The following is a 20955-nucleotide window of genomic DNA, read 5'->3' on the forward strand; positions in this document are numbered from 1 at the left end:
AATTATTTGGTTATGTTTACTATATCCCACATTATGTGGCTACTTATTATTGAATTAGAGTGACTATAGCATTCTCTTTGTTTTATTATGTTATTATTGTCATTGTGAAATGCTTTTGATGACAAGACAGCTTCACCTGGATCACCAGCTATCAGTCAGAAAACAAAGGGTAGTAAAATAAAAATAAAACTCATTAATTCAACAAATCTTCAGAGCCACCTACATAAGGTTATTTGCTAGAAGCTATGAAGTAAACAAACTTGTCACCATGTAACCTAGAATCTAGTTAAGATAACTCCAAATAAAGTAGATGAGAGGGGCCATGAAACACACTGATAAAATCTAGAATTCAGATGAGGGAAAATTACTTGCAAATGGGAAAATTTATTTTACCCTGAAATAATAAAATGTGTTATGTTTTTCAGTTTTCAATGATGCTTTAACTGTTAGACTTCTTCAATTCTCACATCTTGCATTATTAAAATTAAACATTTTCTACATGCTGTTCAAAGTATTATAAAGTTATCAAGTAAAGTGCAGACTTCCAAATACATGCTAAAATAGGGCTTAAGCAGTGAAACAGTTGTAATGCTGTCTTCTCTGTAGGAGATAAATGTAGGCAGTTAAGTGATTAAAGCCTGAATTTTATACCATTTACTTGGAACAGACTATACCTAAGAGTTCCATTGGCCTCAGGTATATAGCACCCAGGGGCCTCCAAAGATCCTGTGTTCCGGTTCTGTCCTATCACTAATTTGCAGAGTAACTTTAATGGAGTGACTCAAATACAATTTCCTTTTTTTCCCCATTTACAATGTTTCATTTTTACTGCACACAGAGAACTCAAAAAATTTGTACTTACACGTAAACTTTATTTCCAAGTAACTTGACTATTTGTATATATTCATCTATAAATTTATGAACATAAGTATAAAAACAAGATTTTCAGTGGTTGTTTAATAAACCACTTCATTGAACTTATGCCTATTGCCAGATAAAACCAACAATATACCCAACTACACAGTATATTAAAGAGAAACTAATTTTCATGATAAATATTGTTGAGAGACAGTTCTACATGAATATTTCATGGTACTGCACAATCTGGGTTTTCTGAGCAAAAAGCTGGCAAAACTTGAGTGAAAGATGATTGAATAGCAAACATGTCCTAAAAGTTAGAGGTTGTATATTGCTCCACAAAGATTTATAAACTTTTCTTGCCAAGAGCCATTCATTTGCTCTCTGATGTGGTGAAGGCAGGGGGCTTCTCCACCCACTGGAAAAGATTCTTTGCATTCCAGCGGAATGGTCTTTCAGGATGAGCCCATGTGCCAGCCACCTTTTTAAAGTTCTGAGTCTCATAAACCACCTGTGGTTCAATGCCACTGCATGAACAGACCAGATAGCATCAGGCTCTCTTCATATCAGCCCATGAGGGACCAGTGCTAAGATGCTATGTGAGAAGCCAATGATCTGTTCTCTGATCTGCAGACTGGTGCTTTCTGTAAGAGTATCTGTCTGTCTATGTCTGTCTATCCATCAAACCATCTGTCTAAACTTACCAATTATCACTTATATCTCTTGTTTAGATTATTCAGAAATCTTGTGACCTTCTTTTCCTTCTTACTAGCTTTATAGGAGAAAATTTAAGTAAGCCTTGCCAACTGAAATAGTGTTATGTTTTCATAATACAAATACTGTTCTTTAAGTTTTGTTAATTTTATTTGAAGGTTTTAAAAATAATACTTCAGGGGCACCTATGTGGCTCAGTCAGTTAAGCTTCTGCCTTCCACTCGGGTCATGATCTCAGGGTTCTGGGATCGAGTCCCGCATTGGGCTCTCTGCTCGGCAGGGAGCCTGCTTCCTCCTCTCTCTCTCTCTGCCTGCCTCTCTGCCTACTTGTGATCTCTCTCTGTCAAGTGAATAAAATCTTTAAAAAAAATAAAAAAATAAAAATAAAAATAATACTTCAAGGGGTGCCTGGATGGCTCAGTGGGTTAAAGCCTCTGCCTTCAGCTCAGGTCATGATTCTAGGGTCCTGGGATCGAGCCCCACATCAGACTCTCTGCTCAGCAGGGAGCCTGCTTTCCCCTCTCACTCTCTGCTTGCCTCTCTGCCTACTTGTGATCTCTGTCTGTCAAATAAATAAAATCTTTAAGTTATGTATACTACTTCAAGTTATGTATACTCATAGTTGAGTTATATTCTTTCCTTAGAGTTTATATAGCATTCACACTCAGTGACCTCTAAATGATTGTTAAATTTTGTAAAACAACTTTTATAAAGTATTATTTAAAAAGAAAAAAATTTTAAAATATTATTGATACATATATTATCACTTAAAAGCAAATGTGTATACTTATTTCATTGCACACAATTTTTTTCTTTATTAGTTTCTTTATTAATAAAAGTTAGTTTCTTTATTAATAAAAAATCAAATTTAGTTTATTAATAAAGTTTATTTTCTTTATTTCTTAAATTTCTTTATTTATAGAAAATTTAGTTTCTTTATTAATAAAAAATTCAAATTTAGAAATCCTTTCTGAATCAAGACTTCCTTGAAAAAAATGTTTTAAAATGTGCCTGTAAGAAAGAAACCTGTCATCTGTCTTATATCTACTGAGAATTTAATATATTAGGAAAATTGTAGAAACAAGAATCATGCATAAGATTTAAAACACTAATCAAACAGAAAAAAGAGTACCACACATACAGGATCTTTGTTAGAAGTAGTTTTTGTGGGGTTTTTTTGTTTGTTTTGGGGTTTTCTCCCCCCGCCCCCTTAGGAAAAATATAGCTTCTCTTTGGCAAAATTGAGATTTGGTCACACTTCAGAGCCTTTGATAAGTGCTTTGATGTTCAATAAGAAAGAAAAAAAGGATGTTGCTTTTGCAAAGAGAATCAAGAAAATAATACCAGTTTCAGCAAAAGGACATTGTTTTATGTACTGTATCACACACTACCCAGAATGTAAAGAGGCCCTTTTCATTAAACTAGAGTAAAATATGTTGTTTGAAAAAAAAAATGGCACACAGATATGAAAACAATAACTAAACAATACAGCATACTAATAGCTTTGTATATAGCAGGTAGTCAATATTCTTTTCTTAGGTTGAGCAGAAGGAATGCAGTAAATGCTACCCAGACGGTGCCATGTACAGCTAAATGTCTGTTCTTAGAGTAGAAATGTATCACTCCAGCGAACAGGAAGAGTGCGGAGTTGGTGTGTATGTAAACAACAATTTTGCAAAAAGAATGTTTGCTCAATTTAAACAATGACTTCTAAGAAGGTGGTTCTGCAGGGTTCTAATGAGCTTTTCTTTGAATGTAGTATTTAACAGCTTTAGTAAAATGGTCATATTCGTAATATGATGGACCTCTGTGAATATAGAAATCATTTTTATTAGATTTACTTAAGGGCTTTAATGCAATTGACTAATTTGGAAGTAATAGAGTTCTGATAGTTCCAAAATATAGGACATCTGCCTCTTGATGTAAGGGAGGGAAGTCTTGGGGCAAAACCTATAGAAATGACAACTGTAACAAGAGCTCCTTTCTCTCCAATGGTGACTGCAGAAATAGCTGTAGAGTTTATGGGCCAGGATAGAACTGTGTTATCATGTGAAAGTGAATTTAAATGATTTCAAAAGGAGACAATATCCAGAGGATCTACATGAATATTTAAAATGTGTTAATATGCTAATTTGTATGGGTTGAAGGGAAGGGGATCTGAATTTAGGAGGAAGAGGATAAGAATGTTGGGGTGAGCGGACAGACTTCGCTGATGATTCTGGGGCTGGAGTGGGGAAATTTTTATGAGGCTCTTGCCAATGCTAAGAGAGGTTTTGTAGAAAGTACTAAACCTAACAGTGGGGGGTTGAGAAAAATTTCTTAGGAATAGTGCAATTATTTGGATAGAAAAAATATTGGATAGAGAAAAATGTAGAAGAAAAATAATTGTTGCAGGGACTGTTGAAATGGAGAGTGTAAATAAAAAGGAAATTTCAATCTGTGGACCAAGTAAGGACTGATCAAACCAAGCTGATGGAACAGGAGTGGCCAACACAATTTCTTATTTAATACTGTAGTGTAGCAGGACTTTATTGCCTCTTGCCTGTATTATTTTAATAATTTTCTCATGGAATCATCCACCTTTGATATAATATATATCTAATCCATCCATAAGATTACTTCCAGAGTCAAAAGTCTAAATCACAAGTTAGTAGTCTGCTCATGATTCAAGTCTCAGATGATCCAAGGGACACATCTTGATCCCTACCCCACAACTGGAATCAATCCTTCCTTTACTTTCCCCTAGAATTTCACTTTGGATTTCTATTTCCATAATTATCTGAAGCCCACATCAATCTGTTACTTGCTTATGTATATGTCACTAGCATGTGGTTGAAAACATCAAAGTTAGGATTTTTCTTACCGATATTCTACTCTTAGTTAATTAAAAACCCAACAAAACAAAACAAAAATGCTCTTTGAGAGATGCCCAGACTAAGCCAGAGATAAATAAATGACTACCAAACAAATAGTGCTTTCTGGGGATTGGGTTTAGAGAAAGGCCTTTCTGATTAAGCAGAGACAAGATGGTTGTCTAACAAAGAAACGTTGAGTTTATTAAACATTTTCAAATTCAATATCGCTCATTTTATTCATTTCAATAGTTTGTATGATAACCCCGCCCATACTGTAATGAAGATTGATTTTCAGTTCTCAAGTGCAGGGAATTGGAAGGTTCAAGGATATGTCACCAAGACAAAGAGAAAGTTGGAGGAAAATTATAATTTGTGGCTCAAACTCTTTAGAGCCTACCAGCTACATGTTTCCCTAAAGCTATTAGGAGGGAGAACTTAACCAAATAAAAAATGTGATCAAAGAAAACCTCTCTGAAGAAGCTACCTTGCATCAGTGGTAGAGATGCTAAGATTTAAAAAGATATGAATGCCTTTGGCTGACTGATAATTTTATGTACTTCCAACTTAATATTTTTAAAACATTTTCTACATTTTTAGTGGTAGGGGGAATGATAGACTACTGTTAAAATAATAGGGAGAAGCAAATTAATGTAATATTTCATGTTCCCTGGTCTAAATGAAATCAACATTCTGAAAACAAACTGGCAAGACTTTTCCCTTTTTTTTGTTTCTTACATTTTCTTGTTTTCCTAAGCCAGTAACTAACCTTAGTTAGTATAGGCTTAAATTTTCATAATATATTAAAATTTAAATGTAAATATTATTTATTAAAAATTGTCTGTTTTGTGGCATGTTCTGGGCTCAGAATTTCAGCAACTGTGACTATCCCTCTGATCTACAGTCAGATAGCTCAGGATAAAGATCTCCACATCCCATTTTTTAAGTAGTTTTCAATTTGGAATAATAGCATCTTGTATGTTGGATTCAGTGTAGGTTTCATACATACTCAAAGCAAAGAACTGATGAAACTTTTTTTTTAAAGATTTTATTTTTTTATTTGAGAGAGTGAGAGAGAGAAAGAGAGAGCTTGAATGAGGTGTGGGGAGAAGGAGAAGCAGACTCCTTGCTGAGCAGGGATTCCCACCTGGGGCTTGATCCCAGGACTCTGGGATCATGACCTCAGCTGAAGGCAGACACTTAGCTGACTGAGCCCCTGATGAAACTTTTTAATCACGTTTACTTCGTTTCTCTTTAATACCCTTTGAGTGATCAAGTAAGCATGTACAGGGAGTAGAGGTACAAAGAATTGTTCCTGTTTGGTTTTTTTTGTTTTTGTTTTTTAAAGAGGATCAGTATCATATTTTTCCAGGAAAGGGAATAATAATAATAAACAAAATTAAGTACCCTATATTTATCTGGAAGATATTCTACAAAATGCTTTAGCTTCTTAATTTTTTCTTGTCATTTTCCTCCTTTTTTATTAATTTCACCTAAACTATCTTTTTTTTTTTTTTAAAGATTTTATTTATTTATTTGACAGAGATCACAAGTAGGCAGAAAGGCAGGGAGAGAGAGAGGAGAAAAGCAGGCTCCCCGCTGAGCAGAGAGCCCGCTGTGGGGCTCGATCCCAGGACCCTGGGATCATGACCTGAGCCGAAAGCAGAGGCTTTAAGCCACTGAGCCACCCAGGAGCCCCACACCTAAACTATCTTGGAATTTATATTAGCTCACTGTACTTCACAAATTTTAAACAATCCCTTTCTGAGCTGGTCTTTACCTCACATTGCCTATGATTCTCCTTAGATCCCTTCTATTCAATTTCTGGTCTGGAAAGTTGTGATGCAAATTGCTCAATTAGTAGCTCCAGATTTTAATCTAAGAATGTAAACTATTTGGCAACTAATAGCCTTGATTCTCAAAAAAGAACAAAAAAAGAAAAAAGAAAAAGAGAAAAAAAAGGAAGAATACACTTTACCTTTTGAATACAGTAACCTTCCACACTGCCAATAATTCCATTCCAGATAGTTCACATTTTGTGATTAGCTGAAACCACTTGATGTATTTCTCTATTTTTTCTAAAATATACATAAAAAAGAACATATATATGGAAAGGAGATAAGATCTGACTTTACCATCACTTTTACTTCCAACTCTATTTTAATATTTTTTAAACTAGTTTTACAAACACCAGTACACACCCACTGTATTAATTACTTTCTGGTTTTTTAACTTTTTTGGTCCGAAGTCTGTTCATATTACACATGCAAATCTTTCTGGCAATTCAACATAGTGATCTGATTGACTTCTGCCAAAGAATAATAGTTCCATCAAGAGGTAAAACCTTGAACATTTTTTTCCTAAATTTCACATTCAACTTATTAAATAGGTAAAACACCCAAAATGGATTCTTCATCGTTGGTGCTGCCACTGATCTGAAGGACCAGTTTAGCTGTTCCAGAAGTCCTCTGCCCTCCTGTTCTGGGTCTGACTCTGAGTGGTAGTTAGATTTTAAATCCTTTCACAAAGCCCATCTTCAGCCCACCGTATTGTTTCACCTCAGCTGTGATTTATGGTTACCAGAAATGGCTGGCATGACTTGTAAACCAATTCTAGCTCTAAATCAATTCTTTTCTTGTTTCCCTAGTTCACATTCATTTCCATAAGAATTAATGGTTTGACAGGACAGAATTTTTTTTTTTCCAAGTGTTGATCCTTGCTGATTGAAATATACCCACTGTTCCTTATTACACAAATTGTAAACTCAGTAGAAGTAGACTTTGGGGGATGTTTCAACACTCCTTATTGAATGAAAACAAGGAAGGCTCTCTGTTTCCATACATCACTAAAAGGTTTCTAAAGCCCAAAAATAGGTTTGAATACATTTACATAATGGAGAAAGGCAGTTATAAGAAAGGAAAAGAAGAAAAATAGAATTAAGTTCTTTGTGAATACTTTGCGGAATCCATTGAAAACCACTTTCATACACAGTACTCAAAATGGTTGTCACCAATGAAATAAAACTTTGCCAAAATTGTTTTCAGAACTACAAGCAACTGAAGTGTGGCTTTCCTGACTGCATCGTGTAATGAAAATAGCTCAGTACAAAATATTCCTTGTTCTAGGAAATTTGGTCTTGTAACAACTTCAAGAAATTTTCTGAGGGTGGGTGAGAGTTAATACCTAAAATAAATAAGTGGTTACTTAGCTACATACAGATTTTTAACAAACAACTTCCCTGTAAAAATGCCCAAATTCCCCACCACATATCCACCTCCTCTCCCCCTTCTCTAAATTATTTTTCATTTTAGCATATTATGTATTTTATATGTGCTGTGCGGGTATATGTTAAGTGTGTGTGTATGCACACACAGGTATTATTTACCATGTTTATTATCTGAAACTCCCTCAGGATTGTAAGCTCCTAGAAGGCAGGGATGTTGTCCTTTGTGTACTATTGTTTCCTCAGCTTCTACACCAGGGCCAGCCATTGTGTTCAATCAACAGTTGTTGAATGGTTGACTGAAACTTGAAAGGCTGCTGCAAAGAGAAACCTACAGTGGTTCTATTTCTCTTCTAAATAATGAAAGCTGGGGGTGCCTGGGTGGCTCAGTGGGTTAAAGCCTCTGCCTTCGGCTCAGGTCATGATCCCAGGGTCCTGGGATTGAGCCCCACATCGGGCTCTCTGCTCAGCAGGGAGCCAGCTTCCTCCTCCCTCTCTCTCTGCCTGCCTCTCTGCCTACTTGTAATCTCTGTCTGTCAAATAAATAAATAAAATCTTAAAAAAATAATGAAAGCTGCTTATCACTTCTAGAGTGAAGCGCTAACTTTGGAAAATGAGGCAAGTGATCAGTACACACTAGTGCCGCTTGGTGGCAGCTTTCATAATAGTGAGTGTAGCAGTTATTAGGGTTTAGTAAACAAACTCCTTGAGGTAAAATTGCACAATGACACAATAAGTATGAGAAGGGGAAATGGACTATCCCCCTCCCTGACACGAGCATTTATTACTGAAGTTGTATACAGTTCTTATGGTACCTTGATAATACAACTGACAAACTTTGGGTTTTTTTTTTTTTTATTAATTGTTCATAAATATCCTGTGGAGAATATATATTGTGACTACCTGCACAGGGCACACAGCTCCCCACTGACAACCCCCACCACCTCAACTCCTCCAGACCGGTCCTCCATTGGAAGGAGAAGACTGAGACACTGCATGTATTACCATTTTTGTCTTATTTACTTATTCAAGTAATATTTATTGGAGAGATAAAACAACATAATTTGGTAGATCCAACGATGAGTGAATAAAAGAAGTGACTTATAAGTTTTTGGTTTAATGGGTTTACTAAACTAGAGAACACTGAATGATGAGTACGTGTGTGTGGAAAGTCCTCAAGTTTACTCTTGGACACATAAAGTTGGAGATGTTGAATTCCCCAAATAATTACCGTACCGTCTGTTAGTAAAGCAAAACTAAATGTATTGGAACTTACTGCTGTAAGAAACTAGTCTGTGAAAGACTCTAAATGTCTCAAAAGGGGGAAGTCAGAGGTGACATATTATTAAATTTTCAGGTCTGGCATCAAGAAGTTTAAAGTAGATTGTCAAGATAGAGAACTAGTTGGAGTTGGGCAACATTCATGACATACTAGTTTAGGATTTTTGGATACAGAAAAATTCATGAAGTCAGTATTGACAAGCAAACTTTTTCCAGCATACTACTGTCTCTAAAATGATCTGCAAGAATTTCCTGAAGTGAACAATGGAATTATAGGATTACAGTCTTATCTCTTCTGTGTTAAGGTTTACTGAAACAAAAAACTAAGATGGTCTGATGTATTTCGTCTCAGTTCTCAGGGGTACCCTTTGAGGCATCCAAATGCACATGCTGAATAAACAGTTAAGAATTAAGAAGTATAGTATAAAATTTAAGAGTAATTATTCTATAAATTATAATAAAGATCTGGAGATGGTTCTGTTCAAGATTACCCAGAAAGAGAAAAGAAGTAGCCTAGGGTAGAGTATTAAGAAACATCAATATTTAACAGCAAGTTATGGGAAGATGAGCATTCAAAGGACATTGAGAAGTGGTCAGCAATGTAGGAAGATAAACAAGAGAGTCTAAGGAGGGTCCTTCAAGAAGGAAAGAGTGATCAGCAAGGCCAGTGCTACACAGTGTTCAGGTAATATAAGGACACCAAAATGTCCATTTGGTAACTTGAAGTCATTGTTAATCTTAGTGTAAGCTGTTTGGTGAATTTATAGAGGCAAAGAACAGATTAGAAAAGTGTAAAAAGAGAATGAGTAGATAGAGAATTGACAGTACTTCAAGAATTTTGGCTGAGCAAGAGAAAGATAAGTTGATAACTGTAGGAATGTGACAAGTTGATTTTTTCAAGTGAGTGAGATTTGAATATATTTAAATATGCATAGTATCTGCCACTGTTCTCCATAATTTTATTAAAAAAAGTAAATGCATCATTTCTTTATTCCTTCTTTCCTTCCATGTATGTATTCATCATGCATTTTGTCTAGCAAAGAACAGACACAGACCTTGGCCCTAAGGAACTTACAGTCTCATAGAAGACTGTCATGTTGAGGGGAAATGCCAGTAGGTGTGTAAACATCCTGTCCCTGTTATTGCATCATTAGTATAAATGCTGTTTAAGTTTTTATGTTTTATCCCAAAGTGACAACTTTACATTGCTTTACAATGCAAGCATTAGACTAAAGATTGAATTGTGTTTGAAGCCCCAGCCAAATTTCCTCCAGACACAGCTGGCTCCACACAGGGATGAAACCTGCAACTTAGAGCTCATGAACGTGAAGAAACAATCAAGAGAATTAGCAGGTACAAACCTAAGACAAAAAAAAAACCATCATTTTTTAAAAAATTGTAAAAACCCAAGTTGAAAATGCAGAAATAAAACTTCAATCTGTTGAGGCAAGATACTTCTTAACATTCACCTGAATTTACTATTAAACTAAGCCTTCTCTCATTTGAATGCTAAAAATATTTCCCCAAAATTCCTTAAATCAAAGATGCTGTAAGTGAACTAGAATACACATAGGAAGTCATGCTGCATTCTCATGCTGCTAATTGGAATTTTGATGAATATAATACAGAAGCAAGACAAGACAAGAACAAAGTATTTCCATTGGTTTCACTTACCCATGTTTCTGCATCTTAATCAGAGCCTTGTTAATATTTAAATATGCATTTAAAACCCCAAGTGTATAGGCAGTCACGGAAGTTTCATTAATAACTATAATTTGTATAAGAAGATATATTCCAAAGACAAATGCTTAACTATGAGTTTTAATTGGAGTTATAAAAGCTTATTTTGTAGTTTAAGAATGTTAAAAAAAATTGCAGCAGGAAATGAACTTATGTTTGGTGCTAAGATTCACTATGGTTTATCATTTATTGAGAAAAAGTAAGATTTTCATCTTAAAATCTTATGTCTCCATCAGCTATACATCACTGTTTTTTCACGTAGGGCTATTTGGGAAACAGGCAAATGGGGAAAGGATCTTCAGGGAAAAGAGACACTGGCATTATTTGAAATGCCTTATATTCTGCAGGTCCTGAGCTATGGAGCCTTCAAAAAGGACATAATGGAGCAGAGAAAGCTGTCACTCCAGAGCTATGACTCTTTTCTCCTTTAGCAGTCATGCTTCAGATGGGTCCTTCTGCTGAGGAATGGCTTGAAGTAATAATCACCATTCCCTCCTCACAGCAGTCTGCCACAGAACAAAACTCCCTGGAATAATGCCAGTTGAAACGATGTAGTATATCTTTTCTATACATCCACAAGGATACTTACCTACTGTCTTCTAGGTTCTAAAGGAGAGGATATAGTTCATTGTTAGCAACTGCTCTAAATCTTCCTTACTATGTGCCGCTTAACCTTTTATTAACAAAAGGAAAGATACAAGGGACTTTCTAACACATAACAAACATTCAGATTTCTATTCTTAGGATGAGGTCTGACTCAAATATTGTCTTATACTAAGTATTAGCATGCGGTAGGCATTGAACATTAAATTTACAGAGAAGAAGCATATTTTTAGAGTACTATGATAATCACTTATGAGATGTTACTAAATATCCCCAAAGCTTTTATGCAAAGACAGAAGGAATCTTTAAACCAAAACAGATTGAGTTACTTGAAATTTTAGCAAGTGGGTTGGTTTAGAATTCCCATCAAAAGCAGTTGATTAAGCTGTGAAGGTAGAAGTCATTTGACTTCATGCACACACGAAGCAAAGTTCAGTCCTACATATGAACACCTATTGTGTGGAAAAGGATTCCTGCCCCAAAACGTGATCCCCATTAGCCTACCACCCAGTAATTTGTCTTGGATTTACTGTGTAAGAATAAGTGCTGAAGTCCTCCTAGTGCCCTATAAAATCCAACATCTTCAAACTCCCTTCTGCCTCACATTTGATCTCCTGTTTTCCTCTTTCTCTGGGTCATTCCATTGCAGGCTTAGGCTACCTTGCTGTTTATTGGAACACTCCATTTGCAATCGCATCTAAAGGCCTTTGCCTGAATTGTTCTTCCTCACAAAACTGGTTGGCTAACTCTGTTACCTCTTTTAGTAAAGTGTCCTGAAAGTTTCTCTTCTTAGATAGTCTCCTCTGTCTTACTAAATACTGAAACTGATCCCTACCCCATTCCCTGCTTTCAATATTTTTTCATACCACTATCTGGCATAAAATAGAATTTCTGTATTTTAATGCTTATTATTCATTGTCTCATTTCTTGCATGAAACACCCCCCATCCTATTTATCTCTAGGGGTAAGAATCTTTGGCTATTATGTTCATTGTTGTATCCCAAATGCTAAGAACTGGGCCTAACACATTAAAGGTACTTAATAAATACTTATTGAATGAATGAATTAATGAAACCATGAACCATCTCCTTTTCTCATTATCCTGAAAGGCACTAGATTCAACTCTCCTATATAAAATATTGGAAGTAATTAATTAGTAACTTTATATCCTATTAGTAGAGTCCCTTCTTTAGATTCAGGTGCTGAAACCAACAGGCCCTTAAAGGAATTCATTTTGCTAATTGTAATGAAATAACATGTTCACATACTCACTAATAAGTATTTGCATATTGAGTTTATCAAATTACCTACCTCATATTTAAGTGAGCAGAGATCTGACAGAATCAAACTAAAAAACCTAGTTTTTGATGAGGAAACTTGAAAACAAAATTTGCTTCTGGAGTGTGGCGGGCCAAAGGAAAGAGGCTGGTTGTTTCAAGATGCAGCCAGAAAAAAAAGAGAGTAGGACTAGAGATGGACCTTAGTTTGTGAAGGTGGTCTGAACATGATAAGGGGGACTCTCTAACAAAGGAGAGGAAATGGAAAAAAAAAAAGTCACTTTCTTTTTATGGTTTTAACAGGACCAACCTAGCTTGTTGCCTTCTAGTAAGTCTTTGGAAAAAGCCTTTGGTTTTCATAATTTCATTAGGAAGTTTGGAAGTACATAGATCCACAATTGGGAAAAAATTCACACAAATAGGAGGTGTATTTACTCTGCTCCTTTCTGTAAAAGAAGAAAGAATTAAGAAAAAGGAAGCCTTAGTAGGCATCAAGATTAGAACCCTGATGGAGAAAGCCTTAAAAGGCGGAGTTCATATTTCTCAAGAGGCCAGATACAGGTCTTTCTCCCTCCCGTCATTCACCAAAGTCCTTTGAATCATAGTTGATACTTTATTCTATGAAGCTGATTCCTTGGTCCATCTTAACGACCTAAAAGAGAGTACCAAAGGCTATGATAAGCATATGCATGTTTTCGCATCATGCCTGTCCTGGTGACAGATGGCTCTTATTCCAAGAGTTAAATAGCTCCCTTAAAAATATTTGTGAATACTTTTAAAGTCTTATATTTATTCTAAATCAGTTTATTTATTCTATCTCAAGATAGCCAAAGTCATGACCCAATTCTTCAGATTAACCTATATATTCCTTATTAAGAAAATAAATCATAATTAAGAAGGGATTTAGGTAATAAGAATCTAAAGCCCATGAACTTAATTTCCTTTTTTTATAAGTTAAACACTTCAAGATCATTTTTGAGATTCTGGTATTTGATGTGATATTTTATAATACCAAGAGAATGTGGGCTTTTGATATCTGAAGTAGTTTTTTTTTCCCCTTTAAATCAATGTATCCATTAAGGAATGTATTATTGTACACCAGATGGAATTAAATGAACCATTGTGTGAACTTGGCATTTTCAGATCAGGTTACCTGAATGTAATTACCTGCAGACAGTTTCTAAATATGCTGTTCATAAGGGATTAACTTTTATATAGAGATTCTCTTTTATTCTCATCAATTTTTTTTCTTAAACTGCGTTTAGTCATTTTGGCTTATTGTCGCATCATGTTCTGCCACTGATAATGGTGAGAATTAATTCTGAAGTACCAGAATTGATGAGACAGAACAAGCCGACAGCTGTTTAAAAAACAAACAAAGAGACAAGGGACAGCTTACAGAAGAGAATGTTATGATTTTGTGCCATAAATTGTCTGCCCCAATTCTAATAATACTGAAATTTGGAGAATTGATCTCTGCATTAAACAGATTTTCTTTCAGGAATTTATTCCCAAACTGCAATGCTGTATTTCATTTCCTTTTGTCATTCTTAAATCGTATCAGTTGGAGAATATAAATTCCTACATGTTTTGTATCACATTCTATTTTGTTTTCTTTGTGATTGAACAGAATTATGCTTTCTGTGAGTCATCTTCTCATTGAAGGAGTCCACCCTCTGTAAGACATTTACTTTTAGTGTGACAGTCAACATCTTAACCCTCTCTCAAGTAATGAGTAGAGGTTATATGTCTATTTCCCACATGGATGTCAAGTGCACAATTTTATTCTACTAAATAAATATATGTATTTAGACTATTGGGGGAATGGGATCTCAAAAGTCTTTTAAATTTTCAGCACTAGATCAATTTCTTTTCTTTTTTAAAAATGAATTCTCTATATCATTTCTCAAGCTGTTACTACTTTCTTAGAGCAGTTGGCAAAGAACATCTAATCTGAATCTGGGTAACATCAAGTTTAATGTATAAAATGTGATTTCATAATATCACATAATTTCATACACTATGTGCTTATTTTTTTCTAAACTTGGTAAACATCCCAATGACTCTAATGAGCCAGATAACAAAAGTGTGTGGCTTTTCTTTCTCTTTCCTTTCTTTTCCTTCTTTTCTCTCTCCCTTCCTCCCTTCCTTCCTTCTGAACAAGGGAATGAGTACGCTATGTCACCATCAGGAATCAGCTTTCAGAGAACTCAGCTAGTATCATGTTGTAAAATACCTGGTGATGTAGAGGGGCCACCACGGGGACTCAGTCGGTTAAGTTTCCAACTCTTGATTTCTGCTCAGGTCATGATGTCGGGGTCATGAGATGGAGCCCCTTGTGGGACTCCAAACTCAGCAGGGAGTCTGCTTGAGATTCTTTCTCTCCCCCTGCCACTCCCCTGCTTCTGTGTGCTCATGCTGCCTCTCAAATAAATAAATAAATCTTTAAAAATACCTGGTGATGTGGGAAAAAACATAATGAGGATGACCTTGCAAAAATAAATTATTGGAAGAACTGCAGGTAATTAAATATATGCTGCCAGTTTGCGAATTGTTAGACCATGTTGAAAATCAGTCACTTCCAAATAAGCAAGCTTTTTACAATGTTATGAATATAGACTTGAAATTAATCTTGCATGTGCAGTAGTTTATAACTTACAAGTCAGAAGAAAAAAGGCTTTTGCAAAAAAGACTTTTGCTACTTTAAGCAAAAAGTAATTTGCTGAATTTATTCCAAGCTCATTAAGGAGAGTCTCAAGAATTGAGCTTTGAGGTAGAAAGGAACATAACTGTTCTTGAAGGCTTGGAAGCAAGGATGACAGGAATAATCATGTAGACTCTTTAACAGTTTTACTTAGATATAATTCACTTAGCCTACAACTCACCTATTTAAAATGAGCATATAGAATGTATCAATCATTCTTTCTATCTTTGTATTTCTCACCTAAAGGTCCAAGTCCTAGGGAAGCATCCAGTTGGCCAGCCTAAGCCACAAGTTGTTTTTTTCTGCCGATGTAGAGCTGGTGAAAGTAAGGAGTGGTTTGGGTCATAGTATGAGAAGATGCCATATACAGAGGCAGCCACCTGAATTTAAGCTTCCAACAAGTGAGATATAAAAGATGGGGCAAAGGTTATTTGCAGTGAAGTGCTGATAAATTTTCAACAATTGGCTGTCTAGAAAGAAAAAAAAGTCCTCTTTTATTTTCTTCTTGGATTTACAGATTTCTATGCTATAAGTACTCCAACAATAAGAAATAATTTGAAACAACCAATTTGAGAGCATAGAGAGTTGGATAGAGATGCTAATAATATACCCTTGTGGACTGAAATGGGTCAGCTTTAGCACACCACTAGATTTCTCCCCAAAAGAACATGGGGGCTCTCAGGGAAGAAGAATGGATGGAGGGAATCCTCCCTGAGAGAAAAGTAAAAATATATAATTAGATATTCAGCACAGATGTTATTGACCCTGAAAACTCAATATGCTTTTTAAATAAATTGATAAGTAACTCAGCAGATAAGAATTTGTATGTGGTCATGTTATAAATTACATATTAGAAATTACAGTATGGCCATGGTTGCCAAACTGTGGAAAGAACAAAGATGCCCTTCAACGGACGAAAGGATAAGGAAGATGTGGTCCATATACACTATGGAGTATTATGCCTCCATCAGAAAGGACGAATACCCAACTTTTGTAGCAACATGGACAGGACTGGAAGAGATGATGCTGAGTGAAATAAGTCAAGCAGAGAGAGTCAATTATCATATGGTTTCACTTATTTGTGGAGCATAAGGAATAACATGGAGGACATGGGGAGTTAGAAAGGAGAATGGGAGTTGGGGGAAATTGGAAAGGGAGGTGAACCATGAGAGACTATGGACTCTGAAAAACAATCTGAGGGGTTTGAAAGAGCAGGGGGTGGGAGGTTGGGGGAACCAGATGGTGGGTATTAGAGAGGGCACAGATTGCATGGAGCACTGGGTGTGGTACAAAAACAATCAACACTGTTATGCTAAAAATAAATTTTAAAAAAACGAAATTACTACAGTATTTTATTTCAGTGAAGAGATCTTTGTTCTTTGTCAGTGATTTCTTAATTTAATTGGGGAACTCAGTTGGGCACATTTGAAATATTAAAAGAAATATTAAAAACTGCTGTGATAGGGAGAATTCTAACATGGCCTCTGGGACATTTACCCCCTGGTTTTATTCCCATGAATATGTTACATACTTGACCAAAGGGATTTTGCAGATGCAATTAAGGTTAATAATCAGATGATCTTAAGATAGGAAGATTATCCAGATGAACTTGAGAGAGAGTTTTCCTTGACTAGTAGCAGAAGAGCAAGTCACACAGTCTTGCAGCCATGAGGAGGATTCAGTGCAAGAGACACTTGTGTTGTACAGAGAAAAGAGCTGGAAACAGCCTCTAGAGAGTCAGACCCACCCTTACCTGATAGCCATCAAGGAGAACATGATTTTGATCCTACACCTGCAAGTAACAGAATTCTGTCAATCTCCTGAATGAGTTTAGAAATTATTTCGTAGAACCCTAAATAAGAATCCAGACTGCCTAGTACCTTAAATTTGGTTTTACAAGACCCTAAGCAGAGAAACCAACCAAGACTATCTTGATTTTTGGCCTACAGAGTTGTGAGATAACAAATAGCTACTGTTGTAAGCTTCTAAATGTGTAGCAATTTGTTATACAGCAATAGAAAGCTAATGTAACTGCCTATAAGTAAGTATAATAAGTGAACTTCTGTGTTACAAGCTTCTGAAGAAATGATTTGTGTGAAATAAAGCGAAGGAAAGGCTTTTAGAGAACACTAAGACTAGAACCAGATGTTAGAAAAAGCCAATTGGAATAAGGAATGTGAAATAATAAGTGAAGGATAACGGGTTTAAATGTCATCATGGCATTGAGGACTACAAGCAAGAGAAAAAAGCTGCTAGCAATGGAATATAAGAAGACAGACAAGATTGTATTAGAGATCCTAAGAGATGATCAGAGAGCTGATTTTGGTAAATTGATGAAGATCTAAAATACCGTGTCAGTAAATGGTTCTCAGCTCTTTGGGGAATTTTAGTCCATGTGGACTTTAAAAAAAAAAAAAAAAAAAAAAGAACACCAGCACAACACTTTGGGATAACTAAATTAGAAATTCCAGAATATGTTATGTCTGTGGTTTTTTTTAACTCCACAGACAATATTGGGGTTAAGCCAGGGTTGAGGTTCACTAGTGAGGATTTTGGAATTCATGAAAATCTAACAATTATCTACAGCTTAAGTTCATGTATCATTCTAGAATCAGTCCTATCTTTGAAAAGAGTGCCAATAATGAGATTTTTTTTTTTAAAACTAATCTATTCTCTTCTCAACTGCACTGTTGCCATTTTTTTTTCTTTGATTACTTTAACTTCTGGGATGCTGCAGAGTCCAAAGTTTCATTTCCTTCATTCCACATTTCTTTCTTCCAGTGGGTTTTTGGAAGTGACTGATTCCTTCTATGCTTTTAGAAGTTAGTCTAGAAATTTCACTTATGTTTCATTTGGTTCTTTAGTAAACATCCCTACCTTCTTCTCAAATAATACCTGGACCTTAGGTTATTTTAATTCCCATTGTCTCTTCATTATTTTTAAGCTATTTTTATACAGTGGTTTAATTTTATATTAATTTGTACTCTACAAATTAAATATTAATTTGTTTTTATATAATCAGTACTTTGCTTAGATTTATCTATCAGATAATACTTTAAGTTAAATAATCTTTCTTCCTGCATTTTCTGGATCATATATTTTTTTTAAATTCCTGAAATATTTAGGAGTATCTAGTATTTAGTGGTATTTAGAAGTTCTGTTGGAGAGGGTCTGTATTAATAAGCCTTCTCAACTGTTAATATCTGAAATTGTACTTTATTTTCTTGAAAGATAACTTTCCATGGAATGCTTTAATTTAATAATATGTTGTTTGCATGTTGAAGATACTGTTCTACTATTTCTGGCTTTAACTGTAGCTTTTTTAATCTTCTCTTTGTCTCTGTTGCTTTGAAATTTGACCATGATATTTCTTTTTTTTTTTTTAAGATTTATTTATTTATTTATTTGATAGAGAGAGATCACAAGTAGGCAGAGAGGCAGGCAGAGAGAGAGAGAGGGAAGCAGGCTCCCTGCTGAGCAGAGAGCCCGATGCGGAACTCGATCCCAGGACCCTGAGATCATGACCCGAGCCGAAGGCAGAGGCTTAAACCACTGAGCCACCCAGGTGCCCCCGACCATGATATTTCTAAGTGTGGATTATTTTATCCTATGGGGAATTTATTGGGATTTCTTATTCTGGAGATTTTTGTCTTTCATTAATTCTAAAATTTCACAACTATTTGGTATTGCTTCGAGCTCTATCTATTCTCTCATTCTGGAAATCCAATTATTCTGTTAGACTATCCATTCTATCCAATATATCTCTTAAAATCTCTTTCATATTTTTTCTTTCTTCTCTCTGTGTTGTCTTCTACGTAATTTCTTTAGTTTTAAAATATAGTTGATTAACTTTATATTCTATGCATTATGCTATGGAAACTATGCTTTCTAACATTTTTCCTTCCTAAAAGTTCTTTTTTTCAAAACTGTGTTAAATTTTGATAATATTCTGTTCTTTAGTTATACCTCAATTCCTTTGTGTCTTTCTTTAAATATATTAAATATGCTCATTAGATGGTTTGTATCTGATAATGCTAATATTAACATTCTTTCCCATTTTGATAGTGAAATCTTTTATTTTGTTTACTTTCATTTTTGCTGCTGGCTCTTACTCATAGTCACTTCTTTCCTTTTTTTTTTTTTTTTTTTGGATTGTGATCTCTTTGGATGCTTTTGTGAGTTTATTTAATGGCTGAAGTTAAAGTGGATTCCCAAGGATCAATTTTGTTTGCTTCTATTAGTAACTTGAGGGGCTCAGTATCAATTGTGACATATTTAAACTGTTTTGGATTTTTTTTAATGCATACAGATATTGTAAAATCCACCTTCAGGGTAGAGGGAATATGGACTTCTAGATAGGAATTTCTAAGGAAAAATTTTAAAAGGTAGGATTTAGTGGAGGAAACAGGAAGTATTCTGTGTATTTCAATGAGCAAAGAGTATGTTACATGGAATCAGGTCCCTAGAAAACATGAACAGAAGAGTCAGACCTGTGGAAATCAGGAGACATGCCTAGGTGTGAATTTCAAAATCACACTATCATACCTACCTCACAGGAATCATGAATATTTTGTTATTGTTAACAGCATTATAGCTGCCACAACTGCCTTGTCCTAAAGAAGCTGATTCCTACTTAAACAGGGACCCCAGCTGTTGCAAATTCTTGCGTCTCCTGGAATTTGTGTGATAGTTTTGTCTGCCTCCGGAAAAGGCTTTAGCTTAATTTCTGCCTCTACACTTGAATGAACTGACACTTAGACATGGCTGCAACGGAGTCTAAAAATATAGATACTAGCTTTCCAACCTCTCCAATACAAGGAGGATGAGCTGAAAGTTGAGAAAGGCAATCCAGCAATTTATCATTTTTCTGTCTTACTTTTCCTTCTGTGTAAAGCCAAGACAGACAGACACAAGTACCTACTATGCCCTTCTTTACAATGAGATGCAGTTTTTGTACTTGATCTACTGTTCGTATTATACTTCATGGTTATTTTCATACATTTATTTATTTATTTATTTATTTATTTATTTATTTATTTATTTTGAGGGAGAGAAAGGCCTTCTGTGTGGGTGAGAGCACAAACTGGGGAGGGGGCAGGGGGATAGAGAGAAAGGGAGAGTGAGAATCACAAGCAGGTTCCATACCCAGGGTTTTGCCAGACTCCATAGGACTCAATCTCATAAGTCTGAGATCATGAACTGAGCCAAAATCAAGCATCTGATACTGAACTGACCAAGCCACCCAGGCACCCCTCTTTTCATACTTTTGATCCCAGCTGTTTTCTCCTGTCCTTTCCCAAGCAGTTAAAAATGTTAGGTTGACATATACACTGAAGGCAGTTAATGACTTCAGCATTCATCTGTCCTTGTGAATTTAACGTTTCTTATCAAATCTAGATTTCTTGAAATTCCTTTATGTTTCTGCAAGTTCAATTATGTATTAAAATAAATTTTTAAATATTTTATTTGTTAATTTTACTTATGATGCATAGGAGAGGCTTCTGTAACATCTATGTGTTAAATACGGAAATATGCCCTGGATTTTGTTTTTTTGTCCTTTTAAAATGTTTTCAATACCATACTGGCATCTCCTTCTTAGTCTCCTTTGCTGGTTCCTTTTCACCTTCACAACCTCTAAAAGTTGGCATTCTCTAAGAATCAGTATTCAGACCCCTTCTTTTCTATATTTATATTCTTTTCCTA

At 35.3% G+C, this 20955-nt stretch overlaps 1 protein-coding gene across 2 annotated transcripts in view; it reads left to right on the top strand.

Moving 5' to 3' along the window:
* GRID2 (glutamate ionotropic receptor delta type subunit 2) overlaps nt 1–20955 on the top strand; it is a 1483500-nt gene that overhangs the window by 1006890 nt on the left and 455655 nt on the right. The gene's annotated exons all lie outside the window — the stretch shown is intronic.

This window comes from Mustela putorius, unplaced genomic scaffold, assembly GCF_011764305.1.
Source record: "Mustela putorius furo isolate JIRA1106 unplaced genomic scaffold, ASM1176430v1.1 tig00003871_pilon_pilon_pilon, whole genome shotgun sequence".
Taxonomy (NCBI): domain Eukaryota; kingdom Metazoa; phylum Chordata; class Mammalia; order Carnivora; family Mustelidae; genus Mustela; species Mustela putorius.